General features: G+C 37.7%; 1 long non-coding RNA gene across 1 annotated transcript; it reads right to left on the reverse strand.

The window, feature by feature from the left end:
- Positions 1-3069: 3069 nt before the first annotated feature.
- On the reverse strand, positions 3070-10934 carry LOC128555222 (uncharacterized). Its single transcript, XR_008369887.1, has 2 exons — positions 10828-10934; positions 3070-6021 (listed from the first exon to the last, which is right to left on the reverse strand). It is a non-coding gene; the product is annotated as an uncharacterized LOC128555222 (long non-coding RNA).
- Between the last annotated feature and the right edge of the window lie 3142 nt (positions 10935-14076).

Consider the following 14076-nt stretch of genomic DNA (forward strand, 5'->3'; position numbering starts at 1 on the left):
TTTAGGAGAAAAGTTGACCTAAACATAAAACTTAACCAAGAAATCTGATATTTTCTAAGGCCATAACTCCTGCAGAAAGCAGGACAGAGTTTTTTTTTTCATACCAGTATTACATTTAATATATAGAAAGTTATTTTCGCATATATGTGGGGGTGTGTGTGTGTGCGTGTGTTTGGGTTTAACGTCTTTTTCAACAATTTTTCAGTCATATAAACAACGGCGTCTACTTGTAGCGGTGAGCACAATGCCCAACTTTATAGTGCTGCCTCATTGGCATTTCACGCTGTAGACACGCGACACCATACACCACCCAGTCACATTATACTGACACCGGGCTGACCAGTCCTAGCACTACCCTCTTAATGCTGAGCGCCAAGGGAGGAAGCTACTAGTACCAATTTTTTTTTTTACATCTTTGGAATGACACGGCCGGAGATCGAACACACGACCTTCGGCACTTGAAGCGGACACTCTACCACTAGCCTACCGAGGCGGTTATAATCAGAAACTAAAATTATTTGACCAGGTGACCTAGTTTTTAATCCAACATGACCCAGATTCAAACTTGACCTAGAAATCATCAATCCAAACTTTCTAAGTTTCATAATTATTGGGTCAAAAATGTGGCCTCTAGAGACTTCACAAGTTTTCCCTTTCATTTGACCATATGACCTAGTTTTTAATTCAACATGATGCATTTTCGAACTTGACCTAGACATCATCAATACTAACATTCTGACCAAGTTTCATAATGATTGGGTCACAAATGTGGTCTCTATAGTGTTGACAATCTTTTACATTGATCTGACCTAGATTTTGACCACACATGACCCAGATTCAAACCTGACCCAGAGATCATCAATAACAACATTCAGATCAAATTTCATAAGTTTGGGGCACAAATATGGTCTCTAGTGTTCAGAAGCTATTCCTTTGATCTGATTTACTGATTAGTTTCTGACCCCACACGACCCAGTTTAGAACTTGACCTAGAGATCATCAAGACTAATATTCTGACCATGTTTCCTAAAGATTGGGTCAAAAATGTGGTCTCTAGATCTAGAGTGTTCACAAGCTTTTCCTTTGATCTGACCTACTGACATAGTTTTTGATCCCACATGACCCAGTTTCAAACTTGACCTAGAGATCATCAAGACATAAATTCTGACAAAGTTTCACAAAGATATTTGACTTTTAAAAAAAGAGTCAAAGTTAAAAAAGAAAAATAATTTTGTCAAAATTGAAATCAGAGTTATGGATATTGTTTCTCCTGGTGTAGACTTTGATGGTAAATAAGTATTTTAAGTTTCAAGTCAAAAGCTTTGATAGTAACAGAGATATTTGACTTAATGAAAAATTTTAACCGACAATTCTAAGTTAAAAATGGGGCATAACTCTGTCAAAAATCAAACCAGAGTTATAGGAATTGTGTGTCTTGGTGCAGACTATGATTGTAATAAGTTTTTTAAGTTTCAAGTCAAAGCTTTAATAGTAACAGAGATATTTGACTTTATCAAAAAATATTTTAAAAAGATCTAAGGGGCATAATTTTTTCAAAATTCAAATCAGAGTTGTGGGGTTGTTTCTTCTAGTGTAGACTTTGATGGTAAATAAGTATTTTAAGTTTCAAGTCAATAGGTTTGATATTAACAGAGATATTTCACTTTATCAAAAACTTTAACCAAAAATTCTAAGTTAACAAGGGGCATAATTCTGTCAAAATTCAGAGTTATGGGAATTGTGTGTCTTGGTGCAGACTTTGATTGTAATAAGTATTTTAAGTTTCAAGTCAAAAGCTTTAATAGTAACAGAGATATTTGACTTTATCAAAAAATTGTTTAAAAAGATCTAAGATCCAATTCTGTCAAAATTCAAATCAGAGTTGTGGGGTTGTTTCTCCTGGTGTAGACTTTGATAGTAACAGAGATATTTGACTTTATCAAAAACTTTAACCAAAAATTCTAAGTTAACAAGGGGCACAATTCTGTCAAAAACTAAAATCAGAGTTATGGGTATTGTTTTTCCTGGTGTAGACTTTGATAGTAAATAACTATTTAAGTTTTAAGTCAATAGCTTTGATAGTAACAGAGATATTTTACTTTATCAAACACTGTAACCAACGGCGATGCCGGGGCGAGTGCAATAGCTCTACTTTTTCTTTGAAAAGTCGAGCTAAAAACTCATATAACAAGTGATCCCGCTTAGGGCCTCTTTTCCCCCAGGGACATAATTTGAACAACTTGGAAGAGGGCCATTAGGCAATGATACATACCTAATATCAAAGGCATAGGCCTTGAACTTTCAGACAAGAAGATTTTAAAAGTTTTTTTCCTCTATAAGTCTATGTAAAATTTGGGACCCCCGGGGCAGGGCCTCTTTTCTCCACAGGGGCATAATTTGAACAATTATGGTAGAGGACCACAAGGCAATGCTATATACCAAATATCAAAGGCCTAGGTCTTGTGGTTTCAGACAAGAAGGTTTTTAAAACATTTTCGTATATGTCTATGTAAAACTTGGGACCCCCAGGGCTGGGCCTCTTTTCACCCTAGGGGTATAATTTGTACAATCTATATGGAGGACCATTAGATGATGTCACATGCCAAATATCAAGGCTCTACGCCTTGTGGTTTTGGACAATAAGACTTTCAAAATTTTCCCTATATAAGTCTATGTAAACCATGTGACCCCCAGGACAGGGAAATATTTGACCCTAAGGGGATAACTTGACCATTCTTGGTAAAGTACCACAAAATGATGCTACATACCAAATATCAAAGCCCTATGACCTTTGGTTTTGGACAAGAAGATTTTTAAAGTTTTTCCTTTATGACAACCAGAGTTCTATATGGAATTCAGTTTTTGAACAATTTTTCATGACCATCCAAGGAACATTCCCGTGAAGTTTAATCAAAACTGGCCTTGAGGTTTAGGAAGAGATATTGTTTAAAGGAAAGTGTTGACGGACGCCGGACGATGAGCGATCACAATAGCTCAATAAGCTAAAAATTATCACACAAAGTGTGATCATCTAAGAATTCTGGCCGCCAATGAAACTCAACAAGGAAATCATTTTGCGCTATATTTTAAGATACATTCTATAAATAATTGTTTTTCTACGACTGAAGACCTGAGAACATTTGTAACATGGTAAACATGTTATTTACATCTTATGGCAAAGAGAACCAGGTTATGTTAATACCAAACACGTCATAATGGAATTCCGTATCAGTAACAAATTAACCCTGTCATAAAAGTGTCTATGTAATATTGATGTCACAACTGAAACGGAATTACTACATGCCCACTGTCAACATGTTGAGCTGTCAAAATGACTGACAGTTATGATACTATTATTAAAATTCTTTCAAGTGGATGGTGGTAAACGACTGTGACAGGTTATTTTATAACACCACTTTCAATTGTCTGGACAATGTAAGTTATAGCCATATTTGACATTTCAACTCCAAGTTTGACCTTGACATTTCAGATATTGACACGGGTGTTGCGAACGACAAGCCGTCTTGTGGTGAACAATTGTGCCAAGTTATTTTAAAATCCCACAATGACAAACTTATGGTCTGGACAAGCTCAATTATAGCCATAGTAGACCTTTACACTCCAAGTGTGACCTTGACCTTTAAGATACTGACATTGATGTTGCGCGTGACATGCTGTCTCATGGTGGTGAACAAGGCTGCCAAGTTATTTTAAAATCTCAGAATCAATGCCAAACTTATGGTCCGGACAAAGTCAATTATAGCCATATTTGACCTTTACGGATGAACGAACGGACAGGACAATCACTATATGCCTCCCGCATCAGTACATGCTGGGCATAAAAATTCTATATAAGTCCACAAGAAACTATTTTACCAGGTAGATATAGATCAGAATACACCTAAAAATTTGATGTAACATGAATGTTGTATCACAGAAAAGTGGTCTCAATTTTTTCCTACAGCCAGTATTAAAAATTTGCTATGTTATTTATTTACAGTAACAACAAAGGGACATAATTCTAATTGCTCACGAGTACCATTGCTTTAACCAAAAACAAAAAGAAAAAGTCCTACAAGGTACAGGTATCAAAATACACCTAAATATTTTGTGTACCATCCATGTTGTACCACAGAAAAGTAGTCTCGGTTTTTCCCTACGGCCAATAATAAAAAAGTTATTAAATAAGCTATTAATAGTAACATAAAAGGGAAGTAATTAAAAAAAATATTGTAAGCAAACAAAATAAGGAGCCATAATTTGTGCGAAGTTACATAAAAATAACCATGCATAAAGAAGAAATCGACATTTGATATCAAAGTGTGACCTTTACCTTTAAGTTAGGGAGTGCTGAACATGACATGTCGTCTCATCACGGGGAACATTTATGCTAAGTAACATTGTAATCCCTTGATGGATGACAGAGTTCTGGACCGGATAGGAAAAACACCTATTTACCTTTGGCCTCCAATTGACCTTGACCTTGACCTTTGAGCTAGGGGTCCGGTTTTTACACAGGACATATTTTGTTATCATGGGGAACATTTGGACCAAGTTATATCGAAATCCCTTATGGATTGCAGAGTTATGGACTGGATAGAAAAAAGTCCTACCGATCTTTAACCCTAAATTGTAACATGGACCTTTGAGCAAAGGGTCCGGGATTTGCTCATGACACGTCGTTTCATCATGGGGAACATCTGTGCGAAGTGATATTGAAATCCCTTAATGAATGACAGAATTATGGACCAGAAACAAAATAGACCCGGCTCATGCCATGTTAACATTTTAATGCCAAGTGTGACCTTGACCTTTGAGCTGGGGGTGGGGGAGGGGTTGAATATTATGCATGACACATTGTGCCAAGTGATATTAAAGTCCCTTCATGGATGGGAGAGTCATGGACCTGACAGGAAAAAAGCCCTGTTGACCTCAATTGTGACCTCGACATTTAAGGCAGGGGTCTGGTTTTTGTACATGACATATGGTCTCATCATGGAGAACATATGTGCCAAGTTATATTAAAATCCCTTCAATTTCATGGATGAAAGAGTTATGGACCAGACATGAAATTGTGGGCGGACGGAATGATGTAATGACAGAATGAAGGAAAAGCTCATTCCTACAGTCTCTGAAACAGGTTTACAACCAGTAGGGGACAAATAAATGTTTTCTCAATGGCTTCCATAACATACTGCTAACTTAGTTCTTGCAAATTTTCTTTTTTATGCTTGTACAATGAACCTTTTTATCCGAAACATTTTAAAAAGAACAAACATTGTAAGTGTTCTTGGTTCTTGGTTCATTTCCAGAGTGTGTTTGGACATGTGTCCTTCGAAAAGCTTTTTTGTCCTGATTTTCACTTTTCCTCAGTGAGGGGACGTGAATCGTAAATGGCTGCTGTGTGGTTTGTGAACCATTAGCCAGTGTCGTGAGCGGTATGTCTTTTCACAATGATCACATGTAAGAACCTGCTTTCTGTGCGTTAGATTTTCATGTTCTTTCAACTCAGGTATTAAAAGAAATTACTTTACTTCAGCTATTACACCATAAATGTTTTCCATTTGTATCACATTTTCTGATTATTTAATAAAATGTCACTGCCGCTGTATTCTAAAGGAGCAAATGGTTCTATGTTGACTCCGTGCTCTACCTGAATACCAAGAAAGTCGCCCGAAGGTGCATCAACTGCATCTGATTAAACAACTGAGGGGACTCAGCACGGTTGTCATCCAAAATTGCAGACGAGTCCACACTGACAGTATCCACCACTGAAGTACATTTGTCGTCTGATGGTGCAGAGGAATCAGCACTAACCGGATCCTGTTAAAGTTCCCCACTTTTAATGTTTGTTGGGGTAGATGATTTAACACTGACTTCATCACCTACCACAGTGTCTATGCTAAAGTTTTCCATTTGAGCAGATGTTTTATCGTTCAGCTCAACAGGCTACCTCGGGTCACTTTCATCTTCATCCCCAAACCATTCTATACATAGACTTGGAAGCATCGATACTGCTATCTGTAACAAGAAATACAATGAAAATGTTATGGTCATCTTCTTAATGGTTAAGTCCTGATTTTTAATTGTTGCTTTAATAGTCGCTTTCGACAAAAAAAACATAACAAGAGTATATACACGAGACTTTTGTTTGAGCACAGTGTTAGGGAGTTAGATTAGATTCCTATTCTTAGTAACAAATTGGTTTCGCATATAAAGATAAAGATTGGTTGGTAAGTTAATCCTTATCACGCTGATCCAAACCTTTGAATGGATCAAGATCAGATGACGAGTACCTAGGTATCTGATCTGGATCTAAGATGTTTGCCACTCTGTCAATACTTCTGTCAATTTAATTAAATTTGACGAAGTTTAAAACAGACCAAAGGACAATTTTAGCAGACGACAATTTTCATAGCATGGTAACTTTTTTGGTTTGGTCACAATTTTTGGTCATATGACGACTTCCTAGCTTGATACTGGTGTATCTCTGTGCATTATTTCTTCACATGCTGGCACCATGGTAGAACCACTAATCTTCCATAAGCCAACTAGATAGCTTCTTCGCATGAAGAATTCAAGGCCAGGAGTGAGGCTCGAACCCACATCCATGAAGGGCAAGTGATTTGAAGTCGTCCGCCTTAACCATCCGGACCATTCCGGTCACGCAGGCCCCCATAGAATGGTAATTAAGGGTTAATGCACGTGGTTCTTATCATTTATAACGAAACCTACGTTCCAGAGGTATTAATAGTGGTGTTTATTATTTGTCTGAACAAAGGTACCGTGTACATGTACATTTTTTCTGATGTTTGATTGTTTGGTTGTACGCCCATATTCAACATTGTTTCTGTTATGATATAGGGCAGGTAGTTGACTTAACTTTAGTTCCTGGGAAGGACCAGTAGTAGAGCCAAAAGTCCGTAAGCAACTGCCTACTTTCTTGCATAAATAATTGTGGCCAGTAGCTGGACTGGAACCAACGACCCTCCATCAGTGAGAGGTTTCAGAGAATAAAAACTTTTCTATATATTTAATCCCTATATTCTACACCACAGACCCAGGCATACATAAATGAAATAGATTTTGAAAACAGGTTCCCTTAAATACCTTTCAAAGCCATAATTACACGTGAAAAAAACTGTTATAATAGTTGCAGTTAATGTCACCGGTGGATGCTGATAATTTGATGCCCGTCTGGTAAACTTTCATAAATTATGTCTTACATGTGTAGATAAATTGACATTTTGTTATATTCAGTTGCATGCATATTCTACCTTAAATGACTGCTACCTGGATTTCTGACCAGTACTCGCGTGGAAGGAAGGGATTGTTAAATACCACATTAGACTACAGGGATTCGAACCCTCGACCTCCGAGTATGGAGTCTAACCAACCTTATATGGTTATCAATGCGCTTTCATGCTACTACGGACATTTTGAAACATTAACTGCAATTTTTTTTTGTTGGATTTAACGTCGCACCGACACATGATAGGTCATATGGCGACTTTCCAGCTTTAGTCGTGGAGGAAGACCCCAGATGCCCCTCCATGCAATATTTCATCACGAGCGGACACCTGGGTAGAACCACCAACCTTCCGTAAGCCAGCTGGATGGCTTCCTCACATGAAGAATTCAACGCCCCGAGTGAGTCTTGAACCCACATCGATGAGGGGCAAGTGATTTGAAGTCACCTTAACCACTCGGCCACGGAGGCCCCGCAATTTTCATATTTATTTAACACCTGGGGGTAATAAAATTAACATTATATTCAGTTAACATTGGTGCCATGTCGCAGTGGTAAACGTGTCTTTTAACGTATACCTGATGTCTTCACGGTTGATCCCATGTTATTTTTTTTAATATCTCTGATCACTTCTTAGTCCTAAATATAAGACCTGACATAACTCGTATCACTTTATAAGTTCATTTAAATTGATAATTTACATGTTTCATTTTACATATGATGTCGAAAAACGCTTGGCAATAAAAATTTAAAATGTTAGAAGAATAAAATGATGAAAGTAAAATGACAACATTTTCAAGTCTTATCATTTGGAGTAATCTCTACTCTCTGCAGTAAAGAAATCAAAGAACTATCTTGAAGTTGAGAATAAATTTATTTGTACAACATGGATTAAATATAAATCTACTGAAATTCAACAAAAGAATAGAACCTCCTTTTCTATAGCTGTCATTCTTGGGTCTCGATCAGTCTATCTGAAAAATCCAAATGTAACATTACTTATCATACTGACAACAAGTTTACAGGTCAGCATGTGTGACATCATGAAAATCGTAAATCATCAAAAATAGTAAATAGCTAATTCATAATTTATTTTCTTTTTGGTTTGTTAAATCAAACATGAAGACATAAATAAATAAGTTCCAATAATAAACATATAGCTGGCCCTTTCCGATCATGTTAAGGCCCTTTCCGATCATCTTTCCGATCATGTTAAGGCCCTTTCCGATCAGTGCAGTTTATTTCATGACCCGGATGTATTTTGTCTACAATTCAGTTAAAATTCAAGTATTGACAACTTTTTTTTTTATTTAAGAAATAATAAGTTCCCAAACATGGTTTATCGTAGACTAACCAGAGTTTTGAGCTCATACGCGTAAGAATGTATCGCGAAGGCCATATGTCTGAGTGATATATTTTTTCACATAAGAACAAAAAACTCGGGTTATTCTAAGATAAATCACAATTGGGGACTTATTTAGATTCTAACACGACATACTAGTATCAACAGTGTTCGAAAAAATGGTAACTACTTTTTCCGACTGTGCTACGCGCCTGGCTCAGATGATGTCATTGCACGCGAGTGGTTTATTGTAGAATAATCCAAGATAGATTATGCTCTACATGTTTCTAGGTTATTCGCTGGTCGTGTTAGAATTTAAATTATTTTCTTTTTCACTGGTTATATGAAATATGAAGTAATAATTAAATAATTTCCAATAATAAACATGTGACAGGCCCTTTCCGATCAGTGCAGTTTATGTCCAGAGGTAAGGATGAAGTTTTTTGTTTTAATGTGGGTAGGGGACAGAAGTCCCCACCTGTAATGAATGGAACAACTAATATTTCCAGCTGAGAACACGGCAGGTGTCCCATTTACCTTCCAAACATTCAGTCTAGGTAGATACTGCTGGAAACAGTACCAATTTAAGCATATCACCCAGCACTGAACACTAGTTGGGATATGAACCGCAACCGGGAATCAAAGCCGGACCGCTGGCATTGTATTCCAACCTGCTAACCACTAAGGGTGTAACGATTGGTATATTGCAATTCACTATATCGCGATCATTTTGTCGGGCGATACGCGTACAGTATCATAGACCTCTTTAACGATACAGGAATGATACAGTGAAGGTAAAAATATTGAACGAAATCTTTCATTAAGTCAGTGTTAAAGACAGTTACTAAACAAAAGTATCATTTATAACAGTTTCTTTAACTTTAATACAAAATTTCAAGTACTTTAGAAGTGTAGGAACTTTGTTTCTCTTCTTTATGGTCACATAAATGCTCAATGTGTACTGTGAAACGTATTATGTATCACTGCATCTGTATCGTGATATGTATTATATCAACGCTATCGTTACACCCCTTAAAACCACTGCGCCACTGACTCCCTTTCACAACACCTTATTCGTCTACATTTCATTTACAAAAAAACAAACTTATAACATTTTTTATATTTTATTTCCTTATATTATGTCAAAATGAAATATGAAGAAATACATAAACTCCAGATTCTAAAATTCTAGATTTCTATTTAAACTAGAAATGTGTCCATGGGACACAGATGCTCCCACTACATGACATTAAAATGACAATTTTTTCCCAGGTCAGGGGCCAAAAATGACAATTTTTCCCAGGTCAGGGGCCAGAACTCCTACAATACTTAATGAATCCGGATTCTAAACCCCAGGTGCACAACTACACATGCTGACCAACATTCCTGTAAACTTTGGTGACTCTAGGTCAAATACTTTTGGAGCTACGCACGACACAACATTAAAATGACCAATTTTTTACTAAGTCAGGGGCCATAACTCCTACATGACTGGATGAATCCGGACGCAAAACCCCAGGTGCACAACTGCACATGCTGACCAACATTCCTGTAAACTCTGGTGACTGTAGGTCAAATACTTTTGGAGCTATGCGCGACACAACATTAAAATGACCATTTTTTTACTAAGTCAGGGGCCATAACTCCTACATGACTGGATGAATCCGGACGCGAAACCCCAGGTGCACAACTACACATGCTGACCAACATGCCTGTAAAGTTTTGTGACTCTAGGTCATATATACTTTTGGAGCTAGGCGCGACACAACATTAAAATGACCAATCTTTACGAAGTCAGGGGCCATAACTTCTACATGACTGAATGAATCCGGATGCGAAACCCCAGGTGCACAACTACACATGCTGACCAACATCCCTGTAAAGTTTTGTGACTCTACATCAAATACTTTCAGAGCTACGCGCGACACAACATTTTCGGAAGGACGGACAGACGGACAAGAGCAAATCTATATGCCCCCCCTCCAAAGTGGTGGGGGCATAAAAAAGTCAAAATTTTGCACTACATCAATGAACAGCTTAGGTTCCACCACTCCAGTCTTTATAAGGAATAGTTGGCGCCAAATAGTTGACATTATATGTCCGGATATTGGTACATTTCCGTTTTCATTCATAAATAAATTTCTTACATATCTTATTGCATTAAATCAAAACAACTTATAAGATCGGAGCTTTCCTCCAATAAGTTCAAACCATACTGGCCAAATAATATACGTACACACTCAAAATGCAGTTGGAAACAGCTTTCTTGTTCACTTGTTGTTGTCCGTTCCCGCTCAAAGGAAGGGGGAATTGTCCATCTGTTACACCGGGTCAAGGTTGTAGTTTGAACTATACACAGATGGCGCTTGTGGTTTGCAATAAGGGCTATCCCATATTTACGACTGTATCTTCATGAAACTTAGTCAGAATGTTAACCTTGATGATCTTTAGGTCAAGTTCGAATCTGGGGTCAAAAATTAGGTCACCAGGTCAAATCAAAGGAAAAGCTAGTTAAGACTTTAGAGGCCACACTTATTACCATAAAAATTAGTCAAAAATTAGGTCACCGGGTCAAATCAAAGGATAAGCTAGTTAACACTTTAGAGGCCACATTTATGACCATATCTTAATGAAACTTGGCCAGAATGTTAATCTTGATGAGCTATAGGTCAAGTCAAAATCTGGGTCAGGTGGGTTCAAAAAATAGGTCACTAGGTCAAATCATAGGAAAAGTTTGTTAACACTCTAGAGGCCACATTTATGACTGTATCTTCATGAAACTTAGTCAGAATGTTAACCTTGATGATCTTTAGGTCAAGTTCGAATCCGGGGTCAAAAATTAGGTCACCAGGTCAAATCAAAGGAAAAGCTAGTTAAGACTTTAGAGGCCACACTTATTACCATATCTTACTGAAACTTGGTCAGAATGTTAATCTTGATGATTCCTAGGTCAGGTGAGCGATACAGGGCCGTCATGGCCTTCTTGATTTTTTTCCTATGCCGCATTTTCTAAAACATTATACATGCCTCTTTTTTACAAGCTACATTTTCTTAAATCAGGTGAATATTTATGTGAAATTGTTATACCTGTCAGGATACGATTTATATGACCCAGGGAAGTGCCTACGCGCCTTTAGTATCTGGATCAATGAAATGGGTCCAATCGCTAAGGTGGCTATGTCTTAGACTAGCTGACAGACGATATAAGGTAAAACTCCTATGCGTTGACCCTACAGCTCGAAACCTTGTTGAAATTCTGCAACTCTTCTTTAGTCTATGAACTTCAAACGTCTTTTTTTTAAAATAATTTTTCCGCCCTGACAAGGTAGTTGCAATAACTTCCTTATCAAGGTACTGGGATAAATTATTAGTTGAATCCTCAATGTGTCTTCTTCGATCGCTGGATACAGAATGCTCTCTCTGTAAGCCATCTACCTATTTATACCTAAGCAGGCGTGCTATTTATAGAACTTGTTTCTGATTGGTCCAAATTTATACATAATATTTTACAACGAGTACTTGCTCTAACAAATATCTGGTTTCATTGATCGCGGCCGATGAGGCCGCGATCATATTGAATAGGACAAGTATTTGCACGCTGGGGAAAATATTTCATGATGGACCTGTCAATTCTTTACTTATGGGTGAAACAGGTCTCATAAGCGTAAATACGACTAGCTTCTACTGATTATAAAAACATACCGTACGATTTGTTGTGAATTAACTGTTGTTGTACTTTTAGTAGTTCAACCGCCACCCTTGTTTAAGAGCAACATTTAAAAAACACGTTTTTTTCATCCTCAAGTAATAAGTAAGTAGACTCGCCCAGTTTAATCAATCTAGACGCATAATCTAACTATACGAGCGTCTATTTCACCCGATTTACATTCGGAACATTTTCAGGCGTTTCGGGCTTTATCGTATGTTTAACATGGGATTTTTGAACCGTTCAAAGATGTTGGAAATGTTTGTCTCATTGTTTATTCTTTTTAATATAATACCACTTTTTTTTCCACCCTTGCCCGAAAAAACAGTAATGAGTTTGTACACTGTTCAGACAACTGTGCTCTGTGGAAAGTTAACCAAACACAAGTTTACCTGTATAAACAGAAAGCATGATATGTCGCCATGCGCGGATCAAGAGGGTGGGGGGGGGGGGGGGGGGGTACCGGGGGTCCGGACCCCCGCTGGAAAATCTTTAAATCTTTAAAAAAGGAAAGAAGACAAGAAGGAAAGAAAATGTTTTTCGAAAAAGGCAACATTAGGGCTGCATGTAAAGTATATGCGGCTGCTGCTACATACGACCCCGACATAATTCATATTATTTATCTAAAAGAAACTAAGAATTTTACCTTCAAGAAAGCTTGATTTTATCATTTTCCCAAATATAACAAGTTAGTCCATAAAACTGTCCCAGAATGCAAAAAATGAAGTGCTAAATTTCAAAATGTCCAGGGTGGGTGGGGGGGGGCGGGGCAGGGGATCGGCCCCCCTCTGGGAAAATTGGCTGTGTCCGTGCATGGTCACTATACCTGTCCAGTACTGGACATTACGGTAAACGCTTCTTTCCTGCACAAATGACAATTTTGCAACTTCTGTCCGGTTTGTACAAATTTCTGGCCGCGATAAACCATTTGACTTGTTTAACTGTTGTATATGACATAGTGTGTGATGCTGGGATCCAGCTATCAACCTATTGAACCCAAATTAGCCAGAAATGACCCAAATACTATTATTAACAGCAATTCAACAATAATTATAGCAATGATAGCATGAAAAGGGAGTCAAGCACTATCTCTGCTTATGTGTTATGTTATCAATATATCGGATATACAATTATTTTGACAAATAGTACGGAATTCCGTTAGGGCCATCGCCTTTGTATGTGTTGATCTCAAACGCGATACTCGATAGTACGATGATGAAAACGCGAAATCACGAAACTATGATAACGAAAACGCGACAACACGATGAAGATAACGCGATACTACGATAACGAAAACGCGATAATACGATAGTACGATGATGATAATGCGATATACTATCGCGTTTTCACCATCGTACTGTCGCGTTTTCACCATCGTACTGTCGTATTATCTCGTTTTCGTTATCGTAGTATCGTGATTTCGCAATATCATTATCGTACAATCGCGTTATCACCATCGTACTGTCGCGTTATCACCATCGTACTGTCGCATTATCATCATCGTACTGTCGCGTTATCACCATCGTATTGTCGCGTTATCACCATCGTACTGTCGCGTTATCATTATCGCACCATCGCCTTCCGGTGCGCATGTGCATGCTAAAAATGAGAAGATTAGAAGTTATACTTTTAGAACTACAGCTCCTGCTCTAGCGATAGGGCGATATGCAGATTCGAACGCGGGTGCTAGTGTGTGAAAATCTTGATTTGTATTGATGATCCTCCTGTAGCTACAGCTGCTAGTTAGTCAAAAGCAAAAAATAATTAACATTTTTCCAT

Source organism: Mercenaria mercenaria, chromosome 2, assembly GCF_021730395.1.
Source record: "Mercenaria mercenaria strain notata chromosome 2, MADL_Memer_1, whole genome shotgun sequence".
In the NCBI taxonomy this organism is placed as follows: domain Eukaryota; kingdom Metazoa; phylum Mollusca; class Bivalvia; order Venerida; family Veneridae; genus Mercenaria; species Mercenaria mercenaria.